Genomic DNA, 22,786 nt, shown 5'->3' on the forward strand with positions numbered 1-22,786 from the left:
AGTTTCACTTGATGGGCAATCAACAGCAGTGCTTTTAAAGAGAGTTACACAGCCAGAGAAGTTATGAAGTGAGAGAGCTGATATTCCAGACACAAATGCTACAGATGAGCCAGCTCTGTGCTTCACCCTTCTGTGCCAGTCAGGGGAGGGACCTTGCAAGGGGGGCTTGCAGGTCCCGTGGGTATACATCTTGAAACTGCTACTCAATCATGCACTCCATCTGCATACAAACCTGCTCTGGGCTTCAAAGCAAGGGCTACACACGGCCTGACTACATAATCAGGCTTTGTACACAAAAGATGAGTTAAAAATTAACTGTGCCGGAAAGAAGGAAAGAAAGGCGGTCACCTGGCCAAGCTGTGAGCACAGGAGCAAAACACTCACAAGTAAACTTATTACACATAATGTGGTCACATATGTTCACTAGCCAGAACAGCCCCCTGCCCTCCTAGAGCAGGAGAACAGAAGTCTCTGAAATCAAATCACCTAAACAACCTGTATTTTTTGGGCATCGTCTTTTTTCCCTTGCTGCCAGATTTGAAAGTCCAATTTGCCAGGATAATATCCCCTGCATGGATGGAGGCTTTCAAAGTTGAAGTATTCGTCTCTTAGCAACTGGAGAGGCTTGAAGGATCTTTTTTTTTTTCCTTTTCCCTTGATACCCACTGAGATAGGTCGATTACTTAAATCTCCCCAAATGAAGATAAAGGACTGGATGTCCCCACCACTCTCCCCATTCCAACCACATAACACTAAGAAGAGAACTCCATGGAGGGCTTAACAGAACACCATTACCTAGCAAAGAAGGAACAACTGAGTCTATATCCTACTGTCCAGTGGCAGACTCCAGGGCAAGAGATACCCATAGGTGCTTGGTCTTTTATGAGAAGTGACAATGCCAGGAGAGAAGGGACAAACCATGTGCTGAGATCTGAGATTCACACTCCTTCTCACTCTGATGGAGATGGTCTGGGCACTAAAACACAGAGGTCCTGGTTTATGGTAGATGTCCCTCAGGAGACAACTCAAGGGTGGCAGGAACAGCACTTTGGTGAGGACACGGACACTGGGAAGTGTTGGGCAGGTGTCCTGCATGGAGTGCCACACTGTACTCACAGGGAAGGAGCAGCAATATGTTCATTGATATAAACCAGCAATTTAATGAAGTGTGATAGCAAATGAGACAGTGGTTTAACAAGATTTGATGGCAAGGTACACCTGAGTATTTACTGCTTAGAGGAAACAAAACTGTCAGGGAAACCCTCCTAGTAAGTCATGAGGTTCAGAAAAGACCCCCTTGTGTCCCAAACAGCTTCTCCAAAGAGAGTTCAGGTGCAGCTGGATCCAGACTTAGTCCTAGGCTCGCTCAGTGGTTTAAGTCTAAGGAACTACGTGTGCACAATCAATCCTTTATATCATTCAGCTAAGATTCCAAAGTTTAGCATGCTATTAATCACTTACCAAGAATGTGCTGTGGCAAGGAACCTCTCATCCTCAAGGAGTAACCCTGAGATGTGTCCCCTCAAGGGGAGATCTGGTATGCAGCCTACTGCTGTGCAGGAGAGCTCAAGAGGCCCTGGGCTGTCAGCTATATATGGACTTATATTTGCAAACAGCATGATCTCTGGTCAGCATTCCAGCCAGTCCTTGGTTACCACATTGCTATCCACTGCCCCTGAGGTCCAGAGTAAGCTGGATACAGCCATCACAGCTCCACTGGTAGTTATGGCATATGGGGAGGCAGCTGGGAAGGTCATGGGAGCAGAAAGCTCTGCAGAGCCAGTGCCAGGAAGCAGCGAGAGATGGCTGCTCTCAGGCAGGAGTACCCATGAGCAAGGGTGATCCAGCCCTGGCAGTGCTCTCACCAACAGGCACAGCCCCAAAGAGTCTGGACATGGTGGGCAGAGATGGATCCTGGTGTCTATCCATAGTCCAGGACAAGTCCCGGTAGCTGGTGCATCCAGGGGAAAACCAGGGAGTCTAATCAGGAATAAATGCACCCGGAGCCATAGGCAGGGCTGGAAACAGGGCTACAACATGAGTCCAAAGTCCATCCAGAAAGAGATGCCAAATACAGGCCTAGAAACAATCAAGGTACATTCAGGATGTCCAGCCCTGAGAGCAGATCCCTACAGCACAGCACCAAGGAGATGGGCTCACCTATAGCAAAGCTCATGCAGGGACTGAGGGCACAAATTTGAGCTAAATGGAGCCTCTGATAGAGGTGTGAGTTCCAGGTGAGGCTGAACAGAGCCATTAAGGCTCATTAATTCCCTCAGAGCCCTGACACTGTATTTGGAAGCAGTGAAATTGGGTATGGACAATATTTGAATTTCTTCCCCCATGCACACCTCTCTGCTGAACAACACCCTGAAGCATTGTCCAGATCATATTGTTCCCTTTTCTGCCCCTTCACAGGCAGCTTGCAGCATCAGGAGAGTGCCCACCTCACACAAATCACTGACACTGGTGCCACAGAGCATCTTCTGCACCAAGTCATGGGACTGGAATCCCTAATGGACCCCCAAAATTACCCCAGTTTGGCCAAACCATGAGCATCCTCATCAGCCTGCACTTCATATAGCACAGGTAACAACATGGGAAGCTCCTTGCCTACTGAAGGTACAGCACTAGCAGAGGTCCTCACCATCTCCCTATTCCTTTAAAGTTAAAAATCATTGTAAACTCACAGACTAGCATATGGTGTGTCTGACACTACGAAAACAGTTAAACTTGTCAGCATAATTTCAAGAGCATTGCAGGGATCTTTAGTGTAAATAGCAGGGATCTCCAATGCAAGCAAGGGGAAGGTGGAACCTGAGGCAGCTGAATCAAGCCTGGCATGAGTCAGGATTCAACACTGAATAACAGAAAATGGAGACATTTCCTCCTCTGCCTCACCCTCAATTGTGCTTTTAAATATCCCCAAGTGAAGGGATCAAGGGGGTCACATTCCTGGCTGGATTCCCAGCTCTGATTCAAGTGTAGCACTGTCCCCTACACAGATTTTTAACGAAGCAAAATACACTTGATATAATTTGTACCATAATTTAAAACCTTGCCTGCAATTTTAATTGAAAAAAAAATTTTCATCTCTAATAAACAGAATCTATTATATCCTCACTGCTGTGCCAGGGTGTTTATTGCAACCTCTGTTCAACCTGTGGAAGCTTTAACAAGAATGAAAATACATGACACAAAACTAAATCTTTATCTACTTGTGTCCTTCTTTACACACATACAAGCACAGTAAAATGCAACTAACCTCAGCAACCAAACCTAACATCATCTTGTAATAAAGAGATTGAAAAACCAAGGAACAATAATACATTTTCGGATATTTCTCCCTGAAAGCAATAAGACAGGCCAAAATTTTCTAGTTTAAGTTAGGAGATAGATATAATTCAATGGCACTAGTGGAAACTAGTCTCCTTTGCAGCATTCACATCTCACAGTCTCTCAACATGTGAGCACACATACTCGATGATGTAATTTAGCCCCAGAAACCACATGTGAAAAGAGGCAAGGCCAGTGTTCAAAAGTGCTTTAAAAACCCATAATGCCAAGTGATCTGCTCATCCACACTCAGCCAGCAGACTGGAAGCAAGTGGAGGCCAGTGAGCAATTGCACTGCTGAATTCTGAACAAGCAGCAAATGGACAGGGCAGTGCCAGCAGAAACCCTATGGAGAGTGACAGCTTCAGCCTAATGCACCTTTCTGCTTTTAGCAGCACTGGTTATTCCTCCAAGGTCACCTCAGCCTTGGGTTAACAGCAGCAGCTGTCTCAAAGAGCTTGTCTCACATCTCCCAGGCCTTCTCTTATGGCTGGGAAGTGGCATTTGGGATGGTCACCCACAGTTGAAAAACAGACCTCCCCTCCCAGAGCAGTACAGGGATGTTCTGCAGGCCCTGCCCTCTCCCTGAACACCAGCTGGGGCTGAGGAGTCTCAAGAAAAGTTCTTGAGCTGCTCTTGCACAAGAAGCTCATGTGCTTTATCCCTTGCTCCAAAGCTTTGTCAGCGCCCTGTAGCTGTACACATGGGGAAGAGACTTCCCAGACCTAAAGAAGTGCAGGATGAAGGCTTGCCCACACCTAAAGAGTTCCTGTGAAGTCAAATCACTGTTTTTTAGTGTTAGGGAACAGAACAGAATGCAAGGTGCAGTGAGAGCACACAAAGTAGGTCTGGTCTACTGGAATATGTACAAAATTAGAACACAAAGCCAGTGTCCTTCCATTGTGTTCACCCCACCAGAAATATAAAGGCAAAAGTCCCAATCATCACCTACCCTCTTTTAAATTATTTTTTGCTCCTGTTTAAAACTGTGCTCCTGAAAGTTTATTGTTGTGTACACTAGCTGCTGGAAAGGTATAGGTTTGGGACTTGTAATTATTTGTGAAACTTGGAGAGTATCAGCAATAAAAAGGGTGGCATTGTTTTGAGGCTATTTTTATTATTTCCTCAAAGGAAAACAGCCCACCAAGGCTATGCAGTTTGCGTAAATCTTGTAATCCTTTCTTACAAATGTGTACAGAAATATTTCCCAGTGTCTGCTGAACATGGTGATAGCAAATACATGTAGGCACAGCATGTAATTTAGAGAATATTTTTGTTTTATTTATAACATGGAAGTGAACAGGACAGTCTGTTTGCAGTTGCCATGGAAATTGCTGGCATTAGCTCACTTCTTACCAAAGAGGAAGCAAAGAGCTTTCCACTTTTTGCTATTTAACCTCTTTTAATATTAAAATCCTATATGCTGCAGTAGTACAAAATTCTCCTCTTTGGAAGGTCAAGGGCATTCTAGAGCTATCATTGCTAAGAAGAAATTAGCTAATTTGAGTACTGTGCATATGCTTGGTGAACACGATATTTCTTGAAACAGATTGAGCTCATCTGCTTAGAAGCATTTCTCCTTTTTTTTTGCTTTCTTGATATTTAAGAGAAGCCTTTGGATTGTGGAAGCTACAAAAACTGGCAAAAAATGTGCAGAGGAAGTTAAGGCAAAGCACCTCCACATAATTTTTACTAACTTCTCCCTACCTTGTTGCTCACTGATACAATCCCAAGGGATTCTCACCAGTGACATGCACCTGTATTTCACTGACCCCACTCTTCACTCTTCAGGTTCAAACAACAAAAGTAACACAAAATCATTCTTTCCTTGCAGAATTATGACCTTGAGGAGGGAGAAGTGACTCCATGAAGTCTGTGGTATTTCACTTTTGCCTTTGCAACTAATGGCAGATAAAATATTCCCAGCTAATATAAAGTTAGTTAACAATATAAAACCCCTCTTGAGGGGACAGCAAAATTCCTTTTCAGTGACAACTCATTCTACCTGCATCTGTACAATCACAGAGTAGCAATACTGAATCTTATACAGCCTCAAGCTCAGTGTTGTGAAGGCTGAGTGTCCTCAGGATCTGGTGAGGGATAGAAGAGAAGCATCCACCTTGTCTCTATCACTGGCATTTTATTGTTATCAAAGATTAACAGCCTGGAAGATCTGTTTTTGCCTGTAAGTCTGACCATTGGGGGAAAAAAACACACACTCAGAAAACAAACAAATAAACATTTATTTAATTCACAACATGTCTTTTAAGAAAAGATTTGAAAGTTTCTGATGATGGAAAATCCACCAGCCCCTTGACAACTGTAAGAGGGTTTAATCCCTATTTAGGGGAGAGAGGCTCATTTAGCCTATTTGGAGCAGGAAGCAAAGAGGTCAGCCCAGGGGAAGTAGGGAGGATAATTATTTGTGAAAACTTGCAGTTCCTCCTCTCTCTCTCAGTATGTCCCAGATATCAAGGATGTAAAACTTTATAGTTCTAAGAAAAAAAAAAATAGAATCAAGAAAGAACATCAACAGCTTTAATGCCAAAACCTAGTTTCCTTTTTCCAGCCAATCACAGAAGATGAAAATAATTTTAAATACAGGGGGAAAAGGAACATCTCAATGCTCAGAAGTGAAGAAGTCCTTCTCTCACCTTGGTTTTTATTAGTTTATGCACAATAACACATTTCAACCATTCCCTGCACCTCTTGCTCCTGTAAAACCCCTCTACCATCCATTTTTCACCTGGCACTGTGTAGTTTCCTGCAAGCTCATGGTGTCTGTAGTAACACTTTGTGGTGTATGGCATGTGATGCTCCCTGATCCACAGGGTCTGCTCGAGCAGGCTGTGTGTGAGCTGAGCTCCGGAGTGCAGGACTCAGAACTGCTGCCTTTGGCCACAGAGCCCCTTCTGCATCCAGCCCCAACAGCAGCAGCTCCTGCATCCAAATCTGCAAAACACAGGAGAGACCACTCTGCGGGGCAGGACAGCCAGGACCCTACAGACAACACTGGTACCAATTCAGGCTTTACTGTTAGGTGAGGAAATTAAAAAGATATAGAAGAAAACACGCTGGACTCATGCCATCCTGTTTAGAGATGAGCCACAAATAATCTGTCACTAATGCAGGGGATGTGAGGCCAGGTACCAAGTGCCCTTCCTAGCACCATTACATGGGGCAGGCAGCACCTACCCGTGCTTTCACCTCACTTCTCAAAGGCGTAAGTGTGGGTAAAAAGTGCAGTTCGTCTTTAACAGGGAGCTCTTCAAGTCGATATATTGCTTAACTGGCAAATAACACAGTGCTTTGGACAGAGGTGAAACGTGGAGCTCATCTCTCTATTACAGGAGCCTGGCAGCAGCATTCAGCACCAGCTGGAAATTGTACAGGGTCTTATCAGGCCAGGCTGTCAGGAGGCAGTCGCAATAATCTAATCTTGATGTGAGAAATGCGCGGGTAACCAATTCAAGGTCAGGACAGCCACAGACCATAGATATTTGTTAAAAGATAAGGGAGCCTCCAGAATAACTTTCAGGATCTTGATTTGCTGAGGTAGGCAAAGTATAAAAAAAAAAAAAAATTAAAATCTGCTTTCCAGTGAGGAAAAGTGCAGGTAGCAGTGATGGACAAAGAGCATTTCACCTCAGACAGAGCTGCCTTTCAGCACTGTTTCAGTCGGTGATCCATCTGCATCATTTGTAAGGAGCAGTAATAGGCTGCCAATATTTTAATAAGAAGCTGCCACAGAATTCCCTCTCAGCTGTGATAAATCTGCAGGCTCGAGGGAAAGGTTGTTTGTGGAAGGAACAGGCAAAAAATTAGAAATCTATCCATTTGTCTTCCCTTTCCCACTGAAACGTGCACTTCAGCAAGCCCGATCCAGCAAACGGGACGTTGATGTCATGAGATACAGCACTCCACCCACCCCGTGTGCTGGAAAGGCATGAGCTTCCTCCAGAAGCTATTTAGACTCATTAGCACACACTGTGCCGGTGATAATGAGTCCTCTCTTGCAGCAGGGCTCCCCCTGTTACAGGGGGTTTAAACAGGAGGCAGCTGATGCCTGTCTGGCTGAGAGAGTGGCAGAGCTCACCTGCATCCCTGAGCCCAGCTGCACTGCCAACCCACAAGAGACCAAAGACGAAAATTATAGGGACTGGGGCTAGGGAGACCAAGAATGTACAGGCAAGTAGAAGGAAATGTAAGCAGGATGTCGATCTGAAATGCAGAATTCACTTCCCTGAGCAGCCTGGACTGATGGAAGGTCCCTCCCCATGGCAGTGAGGTTGGAACTAAATCTTTGAGGTCCCTGCCAACCACTCCATGGTTCTATGGTTTCAGGACACTAATCGTTTGCTGGCACACCCTGCACTATCACTGCTCATCTGGAGTTTTTTCCATACAGGAATCCCACGTCCCACAAAAACAAATGCACAACCACAAAACCATCTCTGCTCTGAGTTCACAGTATAGATGTGCATTGGACATTTAGGGCTGCAATAGAGGGGCATCCCACTTGCAGCATCCTAAAGCAAGACCCTCAGCTTAGCAATTGCTTTTGAATAAGTAGTTTGCATAGTGGGCAAGACTTCCTTGGGTGGCATTAAAAGTCACCATTATCTATGCTAAGGAAGACATGGACAGAGTGGAGGAAGTCAGAGCACCATCCAAACTCAGATATCTGTAATAGAACAAAAAAGCACTTCTTGGCAGCTGGCTAAATTAAGAGGGACAAGATGGGCCTCAAACAGACAATTAGTGAGTACTTTGCTACTGCTGCTGACTGTCCCTGGTTGCAATGTATTACCACTATCTGCTATTATTATTGAACTTCTGCAGTCAGATGCATGCTAATATTTTATTTCTGAGGGACAATCAACTACCATAATGACAGTGCACAACCCTGTAAAACGCACTGCTGATCAAGCTCACCAGCTGACACACAGCAGTTAGCTAATGGCTTCCTTATTTCTTCTTTCTTTTCCCTTTTTTTAAAGGAATAATTGTTGGCATTTAAAGCTTTTCTTCCCAATTATTCAGTAAAAATGTAGGTACGTGGAACAAGTTAGTGTTTGTTCAGAAGTTTGTGAACATGATTCAAGACGTTTTTTTAACGAAGTCGTCCTATTTTCCCTGATTTCAGTTTTTAATCTAATACAAGAAGTCAGGTCACTCCACTTCTTTGAATTATTTTATTTTGTTCAAAAAAAAGTCTGTAGAGGATGTTTTTCTTTCTAGCCATAGTAATGAAACACATTTGCTGGCTTCATGCCAGGGATTGTAAACAGGTATCTGTCCTTATTTAATTTCACAGTAAATAAGGTCTTCTATACATTCTTACAGCTGAAGTAGTTTAAAGTATATTTATTTCTATCTCTAGTTCTTATGGCTTGGCAAATACCCATAGAAAACTATGTTGGACTGCTACACAGTAATCAGATCTTTGGTGGTAAGGCAAGAAGGGTCACTGAATACATATTCTTAAGGCAAAATGAAATACAAAAACTATCTAGAGAAAAGTGAAAATGTATTAACTTTGTCCCCTGTCCTCAGCTCTCTGACAGCCCAGGGGATTCAAAGTTTATAGAAACTACCTTTCTTCAGGAAGCATCGAAAAATTGAATTAGATGTATTTGCATGATGATGTTATTGAGTGGAAGAAGGGGAACTGACAGAATATGGGAACAGCAACGAGTTCCCCTCTCTTTATTTGTGGAAGAACAGAGAAAAGGCTGATAGAAAAGGCCAGCATGATCTGATCCAAGGGCTACAGCTAGCATGGGGCAGGCATAACTTTTTATGATTCACATTCTACTGCTGCGGTGTTCCGTGTACTTTTAGCAAAGGTAATGATGCTTTATTAGTTTCCACAAAGTCCCTTTCCACTCTGTGGCCAGTCCTGTTCTATAACTTCCATTTTTCCATTATTTCCTCCTTTCCATTTAGTTTGTAATTGCTGTTTTCCCCCTCCAAAGCCCCTGCCAGTCAACCATCATATTGGTGATTTGGGCTGAAGTGGCTCTGAGTAAGCTCTAATGACAGACCAGAACCCTGCTGCGCTCGGCAGCCTGCAGGCAGGGGAAGAAAGAGTCCTTTGCTGCAGTCTTGCAGTCCCAGCCCCTCCAGTCTATAATGCTTTGTCTTCTGATTCTTAAAACCGTATTTAACAGCATCCAGCCAAGGTATTGCTAAGGGCTCTATAGCCCCCATAGGCACACGCTCCTCGGGAGACCTCCATTGTAGGGGGCACTTCCAAACCAATAACCTCGCCACCTCAGAGCCACTTCATCCACAGCTCCCTTCCTCCCTTCTCCTCTGACGGTGCATTCAGCCTCCCGGGGCTCATTGCCACAGGCCGGCTTCCCCAGTGAAACAACCTCCCCTCTGAAGTCTCACAGCTCTACCTTTTCCCTGCTAGGGCCTGTTTTATAAGAGCCTCCTTGTTCTCCCGGCACTGTCCCGCATGGGCAGCCCGCGCCTCAGGATTGCTTCCTGCCACACGCCGGCCAAATCCACCGCCTTAAACAAATCCGCAGCTCCCCTGGACGCCCGGCTGCGCCTCAGTGCTTCTGAGCACGGACAGCACAATCCAGGGCTTTATCCTCCCCCGGCCCAGAGCTGCAAGCAGAAGACTTTTGTGTGTGGAGCTGAGTTTACTTGCTCCAGTCCCACAGAGCAAACGTGGCTGTGCAGCAGCACACTGGAAGAGGAGGAAAACACCCCACAGGCATCGGCTCTGAGGGTCCGGTGATGAAGGCCCCCTGTGTTTCATTACATCATAGGAACACAGAATCCTGGAATTTGGGTTGGAAATGACCTTAAAAAGCACCTATTTCCAATGCCTCCACTAGATCAAGTTGCCACCCACTGGATCAAGTTGCTCAGGGCCCCATCCAACATGGCCTTGAACACTTTATTCCTAACATCTAATCTAAACCTCTTCTCGTTTAAAGCCATTCCCACTTGTCCTATCACTCTGTGCCCATGGGCATAACAATTTAAACAGCCAGACAAGAAATGATGGAAAGTCTCTTTCCAGCAGCATGATGATATGCTGCTGGATATCATCATATCAACAGGAAGCTTATCAATCCTGAGATGGAACAGAAGAGATGGTGACCAAAGGTGACAGGGCCTAATGGCTTCTGAGGCTGCAAGCCAGTGCTGAAGACTCCAGCTTTGTGTATCAATTTCCAGTCACTAACATTAAACCACAGTGACCACAAAGATAAGTGCCCACACAGGATCTAAATTAAATAGGGTCAGAAAGGGCAACATGAATACAGGGAGATAATCAATAAGCTTTGCTATCAACACAGATGGGACAGACTGGTGAATTTTTTATGAAACTGTTACTTCAAAATGAAAAGGGCTTTGGTTTTCCCCAGTTTTCAGGAGCTCTCTGATGAAACACTGGAACTCTCCCTCTCATATCATTATCTCCTTCTGAATAAACTGGGTTTTCTCTATTATCCTTATATTGCTCCTCATCATATCAAGGCAAGCAGATGGTGAAAACTTTCAAACACAATAATATTTTTAAAGGAAAATTTTCAGCATCCTCAGTTTCACCACTCTCTATCCAGTGCTTGTAGAGACAACCCAAAGAAGTCTGTAATTACCAGTAATAAGCCAGCTAAACCAACAGCACACTTTTGGCAAGGCAGAGATCACCCAACATTATCAAGCTGGGGAAGAAAGCACAGAAAAATGCTTTCCAAAGGAAAAGATGGCTAAGCCTTATATTGGAATCTATATTATGAGAATTTATATCAAATACTCCTGATTGTAAAAGTAATTACATTCTGGAATAAATTCTGCCGATGATTATATAGAAAACTGTATATTCAGTAGTGATGGAGAGCAGAAAAAAAAATTAGGGTTGTTCCCTAGTTTGAAAACAATTAACTTAGTTCTAATTACATAAACAATAAAACCATGAGAAGCCTTCCAAAGGCTTCAGTATGTCTTGGGGCAAAATTCTGGTAGCTAACTAACAGTGGCAGAGCTTCAGTTTGACCAAGATCAAAGACTCACTGAGAACATTAAGCCCAGCAGAGCACCCCAACACCTTATAGATCTTATATACTGACAGAAAAACAGATCTTTCAAAAGTCATAAGATTAATGGATCCCCAGAAGGCTGCAGTTACCTAGTAAAGTAGGCAAAATCACCTGGTCAAGTTCAGCTAATTCTGACCTAAAAAATTCAGGATGAAAATGAGAATTAACTAGGAAGACAAAGCCAAAGTGGAAAAGAAAAGCATAGTTCCAGTCAGAACTGGTCATAACTTAGAATTTCCCTACTACTGGAAATGCCAACATTTTTTATTCAGGGTATGAATGAAAACTTGACACCTTAGTTTTCTGTAGGAAGAAAAATATTTTAATTATTTTTTCCTGAAACGTATTTGTCCATCTTTTTTTTCTCCAAACCAGCTGAAGAAGCTCATAGCCCTGACTCCAAGAAATCCTCCAAACAGCCAGAAAATTGAGAGAGAACTAAATTGTCCACTGCTATCAAGACATCTACCACCATGAGACTAGAGTCTTTCCTTCAGCCCAGCCTTCAGGTCTGCAGCCTCTGGCCCCAGTGCACCTCTGCACACTGGTACTGTTGATACTCAGTGATCTGGAGAAACGTCCCTCTAGGTGCATGAGAAGCCCCTGCCCAAGAAAACTTCACCTCTTTTTCAGTCAAGTCCACTGAAACATGAAAAGGGCAAGGGGTTTATTGCAAACTTTACTGCTGAGGAGCAAAGTGGGAGCAGTCCTGGCCGAAGGTCTGGGCTTGGAGCCAGCACATACAACAACAGACAGACACACAGCCACAGCCTTCTATTGCTGGCCAACTGAGGAGCAACTGCAGATGCTGCACTAAAGAAAGCTTGTGCTCCCCACAGCTGTCTGCAAAGAAAGCACTCCCAGGACAACCACAGCCCACATGAAAGAGCCTAAGTAATCTTCAGCTGCAGAGAACAAGAGGCCAAAGTGAATCGCCCTTGTTTCGTCACAGCTCTAAACTGGCGGGTCTTGACTTTCTATTACAGGGTGCAGGTGGTCCTCTGGAGATGTCAGTGAAGAGAGAAGGGACTGGTGAGGAGGTGGGAAACATCATCTTTCCAGTGTTCTGCCCTCCACTCTCTGTAGTCCATGCCTTGTCCCAAACACTCAGAGGTTCATGCCTCTCTCACGGGATGAGGGTAACTTGTCCCTGGCTATTTCTTGCCTCACTGCTGCCTGCAGGGAGACAAGTGCATCCACATGACAGCTGCCAAAGCACTGGGTTGCTCTTCTCCTTGTTCTTCCAAAAGGTGAGCTTCCAGCTTTTCCAGGGCTTTGCAGTAACATGCTCCCCCACTCTTCCAGGAGCTGTGCCCTTACGTGGTGGTGGTTGTTGGCCAGTGCTGCCTTTAGTAAGAGAGGCCTGAAAGATACAAGCCAGCTCTGATCCAGCTTGACAGAACCCACACCAGAACCTCCAAACTACCTTCAATTTCTAAAGATGAACCTTTATCGGGACAAACACGGTATTTTCAGTCAAACCTGGCCACTTAGAGTAAAAACAGAGGTCCTGTGGCAGATGAAGTAAAAGCTCACAAGACTTTCCAGAACCACTGTTAATTACCAATGTAACAGGCTGGCTCCTTTTAAAGAATTTTTTTAATTCCCTCCCACCTCTCTAACTAAAAATTAACATTTGAAACAGGATGGTGCATTTGAAAAGAAACCTCTTTTAATTTTAGAATCCCACACTTACCTTTACACACAGAGTCAGGATGCCCTAAAGTCTTAAATACTTCCCCACCATCCTCTTCCTTGAAGAAACATCTTTCCTCTATCCTTCCCTCCTCCTCCTTTGACATTAATTACTATAATTGACATTATTGTACTGGCCTAGAACTCAGGCTGTCTTGTGCTAGGTCTTAGCTTTGCCACAGAATTTTTGTATGACCTTGGAAAACTCATTTCATGTCCATGCATCGGCTTCCACATGGCCAGATGTAAGAAATTTTATTTTGTATAATCCTTCCCCTCTTTGGCACAGAAGATGCACACTGCTTAAGAGAATGGGGCCCCACTCTAGGTTATCACCAATAGCCATTCCTGCTAAATAAATCCTGCTGTGCACCTTTCCCACAAGCACTGCCAGAAAACCAACACAAAACCTAGTGAGCCATAACTTGAGCCTTCTGGAGGGAGAGACAAGGGTGATTTTGGGACTCAGCTTCAAAGGGTGAGTGTTTATCTTATGAAAGAGCTCCACACTGAGAATTAGAAGACCTAATCATAAGATCCTTCAACAGATCACTGCTACAATCAGTTAAAAAACAGCACCTAAAGTAGTAAAATAGCCAAATGCTGCTGAATATCAGTTGGAACTCAGTGCCCAATTCCCTTCCTGCTGCTCTGAAAGGTTGGGGTGGAAGAACAGATGATAACTTTTGGAGTTTCCATTATCCCTGATCTCCATTGCACCTTTTTTCTGTATACTGGGCCCTTGTCAGTGAAATCCATTTAACAGCACTCTCCTCAGCAGAGGCCAATAGCTACACCTAAAATAAATTGCTCTACTAATCAGGACAAGCTGAAGTTAAAGGGCTGAGTGGCTCTGTGAATATCGAGAGTGGCATTCCATCTGTGGGATGCCATCTGTGGCTTAGGCTCAACCAGAGTGCCTATGTTTAATTAATGTGGCCATAATTTGCTCAGATCTTAATAGATCATGGCCAATTCCACTTAATCACAACACAAAATTTGGCATATTTGAGCCATCGCACATGATATTCTGTTGGCTAAGGGCTCATCTGATACAGAGTTTGAACTAACTCTTACCCTTCATAGAAGTTTGGGTCATTGCAGAGGTCAGGGATGTGTAAAGCAGCACAAGAAATCTCGAGATTGCTATTGCCAGTCCTGTACCTGACCTGTAAATAAACAGAGGATTGATGTGTCTAACTTTGCCAGTGCCTTCACACTTAAAAAAGCAGAGGTCTCTCACTTGAAACATGAGAGTAAATCCTGAAAGTGAGGAAGAGCTGCCAAAGGCCAGGAGCAAAGAGAACTCAGGGATAAACTCATTCCTTCTGGAGTAGCAAGTACAAGGTGAGAGTGGTGCTTGCAGCAGGGAAGAGGGGACCCCAGGTTGAGAGAGATGAATGTGACAGAACAGAGGATACAGAGAGGGGAAGGAAGGAAGGAAGGAAGGAAGGAAGGAAGGAGGGAAGGAAGGAAGGAAGGAAGGAAGGAAGGAAGGAAGGAAGGAAGGAAGGAAGGAAGGAAGGAAGGAAGGAAGGAAGGAAGGAAGGAAGGAAGGAAGGAAGGAAGGAAGGAAGGAAGGAAGGAAGGAAGGAAGGAAGGAAGGAAGGAAGGAAGGAAGGAAGGAAGGAAGGAAGGAAGGAAGGAAGGAAGGAAGGAAGGAAGGAAGGAAGGAAGGAAGGAAGGAAGGAAGGAAGGAAGGAAGGAAGGAAGGAAGGAAGGAAGGAAGGAAGGAAGGAAGGAAGGAAGGAAGGAAGGACATATTCTTTCACAGTATTTCTTTTTGCATCAGGCATCTTCCTATACCTGAAATATTTTCTTGATTATGGGTGTGGGAGACAGTGAAACAGGCTGCCCAGAAGTTGTGTATGCCACATCCCTAGAAGTGTGAATTGCAGCAAATGGTTGCATTTCACCCTCAATCAATAATGAAAAGGTACCTATTCATAGAGACACTGAAAGTTTTATTTCCTTAAAGAAGTTTAATGAAACCTGAGGAAGTGCAGCAGAAAGGTGTAGGGGGGTGGTCAGTTCAGAACAGACTGTGGGGGGCCTTTATTTTGTGGCATGAAACCCATGATGAGAAAATAAGAAACTACCAGTCAGCATTTAACCAATTTCTGACACAGAGAAGGGTCTCTGACTCATGAAGGAGTTTGATTTCAGGGCCACCCAGAGATGATTTCCCCAGGGAAAACCACAAAGCACCCTGGGTTGTGTGCACATCCTTCTCAAACAGAAGGGCCTGCTGAAATTCATAACAGCCTCCAAATCCATGGGTATTACCTCTCCTCTGCTGACATGTCAGAAGCCCTAAACAGCCAAAGTCAAGTATAAAGAAGAAATAAAGAAGCTGCCATTTCCCTCCAGAGGCTGCATCCAAAGTAGAGATGGTGACTGAATGCATCTTTCCAGAGGGGGACACCTGAACTATTGGAACATCTTCCCTCAGTTTTTCCTTTAAAATGAATTCAGGAAAAAGACACTCCATCCCAAATTACCAGGACACCACTGCAGTAAGAATGCTTGACAGAGGAATGCAACACCCAACTGAAGGCTGCCTTCAAAGGCCTGAATATCTTCATGTGATATAAAGATTTCTTTTCATCCAGCTGAGAAGACTACAGCATGAGGAGAGCTAGTGATACATAAGCTCTGCCAGAAAATAAGCACTGAATAGTCCCTTGCTGCTGCTGTTTTACAAAAATAACACCTATCAGCAACACGGGAGATCTGCCATCACTTGAAGTCCAAACTCCTTCCCAAAGTGCTATTTCTGAGGTGTTTTCTCAAGTGGTGGTGTCTGTACCACTGGTGGGAAGTGATGCAGCACAGAAGAGGGAAAGAGTCACTGAGAGCCGTGCCATCTGCTGACCATGGTATCCTCAGTGTCACAGACTCATCAGCTCTATGTAGTAAAAGGCTGAGCACATGCAGGTTTCTAAGTAGCTCTGGAGGGCAGAGAGACACTCAGAAACACACCTCTAACACTGCCTCCCTCAGCCAACATTAAATTAGTCTCTCTGGCACCTCTCTCCCATGCCCACAGATCACCCTGAAGTATCAGCACAAGTGTTTCCCAGCAGCAGTAAATCCATCAGTTCTGCCCATGTCATGGCCAAGCTCCAGCCACTTCAGCTTGCTACGGCTGTTGGATTTGACACTTTCTCAGTGCCCTTTTTCAACACTCTTTCTGGGATTTGGAGATATTTCCCATTACTCTGAATGTGTGCCTTTCTAAACAACAATAGCACCCTGACAGAGGGACAGTTTCATAGCGCTACTGCTGTTTGCAGTCGTTGTTTCCAATCTGAGACACTCAAAGTCTCATTCTCACCAGGTACTCCATGTGTATGGCACTATGCTACACTGAGTGTAATATGGAGCTTTATCACCCTTGCTACACCTGGCACTTTACACCGATGCCACTGACTTGCAGTGTCTAACATTCCTGTTTTCAGCAGGTGACATCTTGTCCTGCACTAGTGGTGCTTCACCAAACTACAATCAGGCCAGAAACTCATCCTGTAACCCTCCTTAGCAGATCATTTACAGGATTGGCATTGGTTCTCTCCACTCCACTGAATTACAGATAATTGAAATTAGTGGCAATATGCACTCACTGCAAACTGCTTAAATTTATGCCACAAAATTCTGGATCACTGTCAGAGCTAATATGACTATTGGAAGTAGATGTGACAGGGCTCATCTCAGACTTTGCTGATCTTCTAGTAGGACAGTGTTATGAACCTGCAGCACACTCAGCTTAGTGTGTCACTTTAAACATCCCTTTTCTTCCTCAGTCTCCTCTCCTATAGAGTTCTGGATTTCTGTGTGCTTTATGCATTTCATTTTAGGCTTGATAACTCTCTTTGCTTGACAACCGCCAATTTTCACTGGTTAGTATTTTTTCAGGTTATTTTGGCCCCGTGCCTCAGCCATAAATACAGTGAGGATCTCAAAGACCTAATCCTTCTGCTAAAACAGTTAAGTCCCAGATCAGTACCAGATCTGCCATCAACTCCAGATTTCCAATTTCTGTGCTTCATTTTTTTCCTCCTGAGTTACAGGGAAACAGAAAAAACCAACCAACCAACCAACCAACCAACCAAAAACCCAAAACCAACCACCAAAAAAAGCCCAACACAACTAGTGAAAACATTAAGTGGTTGAGAAAAAGCTGTTATCAAAATCAGGTCACCTTCTGCCACATTCGTGTTTGCTGGCACTTGTACCTTGCAGGTACAGAGTGAAATGTGGAGGGCTTTTTTCCCCAAAAAAAACTGCATAAAATGTTTAGCTCTAGCAGGACTTTTGGTTGTTTTTGTTTTTTAATTAGTGTGATTTCTTGCTCCCTGGGTGGTTTCTTTTCCACCCCTGAACCCATACATTGTTCAGAACCCACTCAGAGCGGAGGTATTTGAGGGCCATTTGATTTGAACCATTTCACCTCAAAGATCATATCCCTGTGGCTCTGACCCTTTTATGCATCAATATATGCTATAGAGGGCAGCAGTTTAGACACAAATGGATGGAGAAAACTCGAACAGTAAACATGGATGAATATTAGGAGGGGGGAATGGAAAAATACAAGTGTTTAACGACAGAATTGTAATTTCCTAATGAAACAATCAGCAAAACAAAGAGCTTCTCTCCCAGCACAGGGAGAGGCAAAGTGGAGAGGGAGAGCTTTGGGGTGCCAGAGATAAGAAAATCACATCTGTTGGACTCTCCTGATGGTGCTGGCCACCAGCCCTTAAGGATCCCTAGCAAAGCTGTGTACATGTCACTAAACCAGTGTCCACACTTTACCAGCTGGAACAATGGGCACCAAAGTTCAAAATGAGCCAGTTTTATCCTGAAACATCAACACTAAATTGTTCATGTCCAGTCCTCAAAAGGATTTCAGCTGAAACAGATAAATATTTAACAAATGGTCAATATAACACAATAGGGTCGCTAGAGTTTCTGCTCCTGGACACAAAGCCCTGGTGGTAGCATGAATTTGCCAAGAGGGGAGGGGGTTTTGCCCCCTCCCTCAGGCTCACCACTTGCTGTGAACCAAACCTGGAGGGTGGGAAAGAGGAGCTGCAGGGTACAAGTCAAACAGGGCCCAGTGAAAGAGGTGTCTGCAGCACCCATGTCACACTGCCTGAAAGGAGAGCATCCCACGGACAGAGGGCTCAGGGGCACACAAAAAAAGCTGACAAACCTACCAGCATGGCAGTGCTTGTAGGAATGAAAGGAACACCAGGGGCTGAGGAAAGGTTAAAAAAAAACATCAGACCAAGGGCTGAGTTGGGAAGGGATGCAGAGAGGGAAAGTAGAGATGTAAAGGCAAACCAGGACCCCAGATGATGTCTAATTCATAGCAGCCTGACAGCACCACTCCCACCCCTTTAGCAGCTGGAGCATCGGTCAGCTGAGCTCTAATGGAGTCAATTTGCTGCTGGAAATAATGACTAAATTACTCCCATTTGACCACTGGGGAGGCAGAAGTCTAAGCAGATGAACATCGGGAGGTAACTGTTAAGAGCAGGCTGACGTGTTGTGAGGGTTTCTTTCCCTGAAAAGGGAACCCTCAGCACCTTCAGCAGCACCAAACTTCTCTTACTGCAGAGCCCCTCTGTCAAGCTAAAGTTTCTATCTCAGTTCCTGCCAAGCTCCAAGGAAAGACAGCTGGGCTGAAATGCCAGCTGATAAATGAAAGGGTTTATTTGAGGAATAAACAAGGGACAAGCCTTGCAGCAGCAGCACTTCCAACCCTGCCCTGGCCCACCTCCTGCTGACGATGCGGGGGAGAGGATATCAGTCACTGAAGAGAAGTGGGAAAGAGCTGTTTATTTACCATTTCTGCACAGGCAATGGCAGTCACGCTCTTTGCTCTCACCCCTGGTAGCTGAAGCTGCTGAGGGTACAGCAGCTCCTGGGGAGTTTCTAGACCAGTGACACAACACCCCAGTAAGAACCCATGTGTCAGAAGATGGGTCTAGAACAACACTGCTGGAAGGTCTGAACAGCACATGAGAACCAACTTGTTTACGAGAGACTCCTACAAAATCCTGGTCCAGATGAATTCAGTTCAGCCATTTCACCTGGCTGCCTCTGCCCATTGCAGGGCGAAGGCAGGATCCCAAAATGGAAACTAATGAAAGTGCAGATTAATTCCCCAGTGCTCTAAAATAAGCAGGAGTTTTGCCAAGAGGCAGATCCAGAAAACCACTTAGGCACCAAAGCCCTCAGTATTTCTCTTGCAGGCTCTGACAGCAGGTGGGAGACATCTCCTGGCTAAGGCCCTCGGCACTCCCCAGGGGCTGACCTGCCTCAGGCCCCACAGCCTGCTCTCACCAAATGCTGAACTGCAACAGAGGCCAGGCTCTTCTTATTTAGACGCTGCAATACCTGGCTTTTAGAAGCTCTTTCTTTTACACTTTTTTAGGGGTCTTCTTTGAATCTTTTCCTAAGAGCCATCAAGATGTTTGTTTCCTCATCCTACGTAGGTAATTACTCTGTTACTGTTCCCAGGATAAAACCAAGAATGAGGCCCTGGCTATACCAGCCTCATGTGACAAGCCCTGGGGAGACCTGTCAAAGGGGAAATGAGACTGAAAGAGATGGTTGCCCACCCCACACACCCCTCCCCACCTCGCTTCAGTACCAGTTGATGATTCATATGCTGCTTGTCACTCAATGGAAAAGATATTGCAACACTCCATCAGCATCACCCAGCCCTGATCCACACAGACATCCCTCAGAGAGGCAAGCTTCAGAGTTAAAAGCAGCAGCAGTCGCGTGGGAGGAAGCCAAGATATTCCACAGTGAGCCTGCACCACCTGAAGATGTCTGAATAAACTCCTGTGGTTATACAGCCGTTCAATAACAGGTCCCAGTCTGTGAATCCACTTGTTTCCCTTGTTCCTGTCACCTCTTCCACTCCATCTTCCCCATGCAGCTGTCTGAGTGAAGGATCCCTGCAACCCCCTGTCAGTGACAAACTTTGGTTCTTTGTCATTTCAAGAGCCAGTGTTCATTTTATTTCTTGCAGGAGCTCAGTAGCTCTAGGCCTTCCTAGTGATTTGGCAGGTTTCAACTATTTTTAAAGGCGTCAAAAGCAAGTTCCAGCAATTCCCCACTCCTGAAGATGATGAGGAACAAATCCTCACACCTTGCAATAGGCAGGCATGAGCCAGTCAGGCTGTACACACAGAAATGGCACCGGTACAGAATGCATTTACTGGGTGCCTACCAGCTGCTTGGACCGGCTCCTTCCAATTAACAAAGCTTGGCCTTGAGAAGGAAGGGGATCTCTCTGCCTATTACACACTCTCAACGCAGTTGCATTTTCAAAGCAGGCTTCAGCTGCCAGCTGAAATGCTCCCTCCCGGCTCCGAGGCTCCCCGTCATTCACCACGAGCCAGGACCAGAGCAGCAGCAGGAGACAGTGACCGCACCCGCAGCGCTGCCCTGCCATGGCAGCGGGGATGCCCCGAGCACCGGGGCTGGGCGTCATCGCTGGCTCCGGGCTCAGCCCCGGGACCGAGGGACACGATCGCTCAGAGGGGGCTTCTCAGCCTCAGCATTCAGATCTGTCGTCGTCATCCTTTGGCATGGGCCTGATGTGTGAGTCATGCCTTTAAAGAGATTAGGGATACAGATAAGGTGCTCTGAGCATTATTCATGGCAGAGCTGCAGGTAGTGGATGAGCAGAGCTGTTTTCGGTCATCTTCCTAACTGGAATGATCTTTCCCTGTTCATGACCCAGCCTCCTGCACTGCAGCATTAGTATGCATGTCCCGATGACTCCCAGGGTGAGTCACCAAGCCTAACACATCACAGTGCAACCAAAGCTTTAATAAACAGGGTTCTGGGGCTTTTTTTTAAACTTGATCTCTATTTCCATAATAAAAGCTTTCTGTTATTATCTGTGCACGTACTTGTCAAATCAGAACATTCACAGGGATATTTTTAATTCCCAATCACTCAATAACTTATAAGGAATGCAGAGCAGACACGAAAGCCAGGACACCTGGGGTCCTGTGTCTTGGAGCACAAGCACAGCAATGCAACTCCGAGTGAATGTACTGCATATCTACCCTGGGAAGGTTTTCCAGCTTGCTTCAGATTTATCCCTGCTGAGATTAAACCCTCCCAGCACCAAGCAGCTCTGCAGCTGCACTGCACGAGGGTTAATGGTACTTCCCACCTAATTTGCTAGCCAGGGTAACTGGCATTCCCCAAGCTCTTCTCTCAGGTCAGACCCAAAGAAAGAGGAACAGCATCTTCTCAAAGAGAAAAAAAAATTCCAGCTAAGCTTTGTAGGAAAGGTCCCTTGGAGACACCTGCTTGTATTCCCCAAGGGCTGTGCCACCTTTCTCACTGAGTAACAACCATGGCATCCCAAGCTTCACACCCTGCTGCTGATCTAGGTGCTGTGTCCTGTAGGTGGCTTCTAGTCCAGTGTAACAGCCCCTAAAGCAGTGACTTTCTGCCGTCTCCTCATGTCTCCAACTGTTCATTCACTGTGGCCTGGCTCACCTTGGCATGGAGACAGACAAAAATCAATACTTGACCTATCTTTTGGTGACATGCCTGACATATTTCTCTTCAAGACTTCTATCATATTTGTTTACCTCCAATGAACTAATGTTTTCCAGATTTTCTAATCAATATTAGCTAGGACTTTAAAAAGGTGCTGAGCAAGATTATTCAAAAATGATCCAAACGAATCAATGAAGACAGTTAGACTACAAAGTTATTACTGTCACTGTATTGGAGAGACAGTGGGGGATGCTGGGCCAGGATGATGTTTTGGGAGTTTGCTGTGTGACTCTGCAACAAAAGTCCTTGGGGCTGGGCTTTAGTGATATGTCCATAAATTCCTAATGCTCACAGTCATGGAATAGATAAGGTAGGAAGTAGAGATTCGAAGAAAAGAGTCACAGTTAGAGCTGATTTGAAAACTGGTTTTACGAAGTGCTGGAAGAATGAAGGGGTGAAGGGACTGGAGGGGCTGATGGTGGGATCTGTTCTGGACACCCAGAGGGAGCAGAAAGGAGGAAAAGAAGAAATGAGGACAGGAGGATGTGGACAATTCAGGGTGAAACCCATTCTAGAGAGGGTCAGAGGGTCCAGAATGGAGACAGGTTCCAACGGGCATCTCCAGCTGGTCCCTCAAATTAGACAATTAGATTAATTGCCTCCTGGCAACAAGCTGTGACAGGAGGCTGCAGCTGTGCCCTTAGAGCCTTGGCAGCCTGGTCCTGCCCCTGCTTTATCCTTAGGAGAGGTGCAGGGTGCCCTTCAGCGAACAGCATGGTGGCACAAGGACAGTGGGGTCCTGACAATGCCGCTGCACTGGAAAGTTCCAGGGCCCCTGCAGGTCCCACAGCTGCTGCAGGGCAGAGGGCAGAGGGGTTCTGCACTGTGAGAGAGTCTAATTAAATGAGTCCACTCAGAGGGAGCAGGGTGGTACAAGAGTACATTCAAACCATTTCACTACCTCTGAGAACTAAGGGCATTCTTTTCAAGGAGTTCTTTCTGCAGGGTGAAAGGAAACAGCCCAAGGACAGAAGGAGCTGAAGACTGGCAAAGGCCTTCTCTAACCCATGAAGCTGAGATGCAGGGATCCACAGATAAGGCTCAGAGCAGGCTCTGACATCCTGGCACCACGTGGAGCCTGTGCTGCTGCC

At 45.4% G+C, this 22,786-nt stretch overlaps 1 long non-coding RNA gene across 1 annotated transcript in view; it reads right to left on the bottom strand.

Moving 5' to 3' along the window:
• Nucleotides 1-11,744: 11,744 nt before the first annotated feature.
• Nucleotides 11,745-22,786, bottom strand: part of LOC138111919 (uncharacterized) — a 52,870-nt gene continuing 41,828 nt past the window's right edge. Inside the window, exons 5-6 of the long non-coding RNA XR_011151500.1 lie at nucleotides 14,175-14,266; nucleotides 11,745-12,765 (exon numbers count right to left, since the gene is read on the bottom strand). This is a non-coding gene — a long non-coding RNA (uncharacterized lncRNA). The remainder of the gene's footprint in view (nucleotides 12,766-14,174; nucleotides 14,267-22,786) is intronic.

This window comes from Aphelocoma coerulescens, chromosome 5 (genome assembly GCF_041296385.1).
Source record: "Aphelocoma coerulescens isolate FSJ_1873_10779 chromosome 5, UR_Acoe_1.0, whole genome shotgun sequence".
In the NCBI taxonomy this organism is placed as follows: domain Eukaryota; kingdom Metazoa; phylum Chordata; class Aves; order Passeriformes; family Corvidae; genus Aphelocoma; species Aphelocoma coerulescens.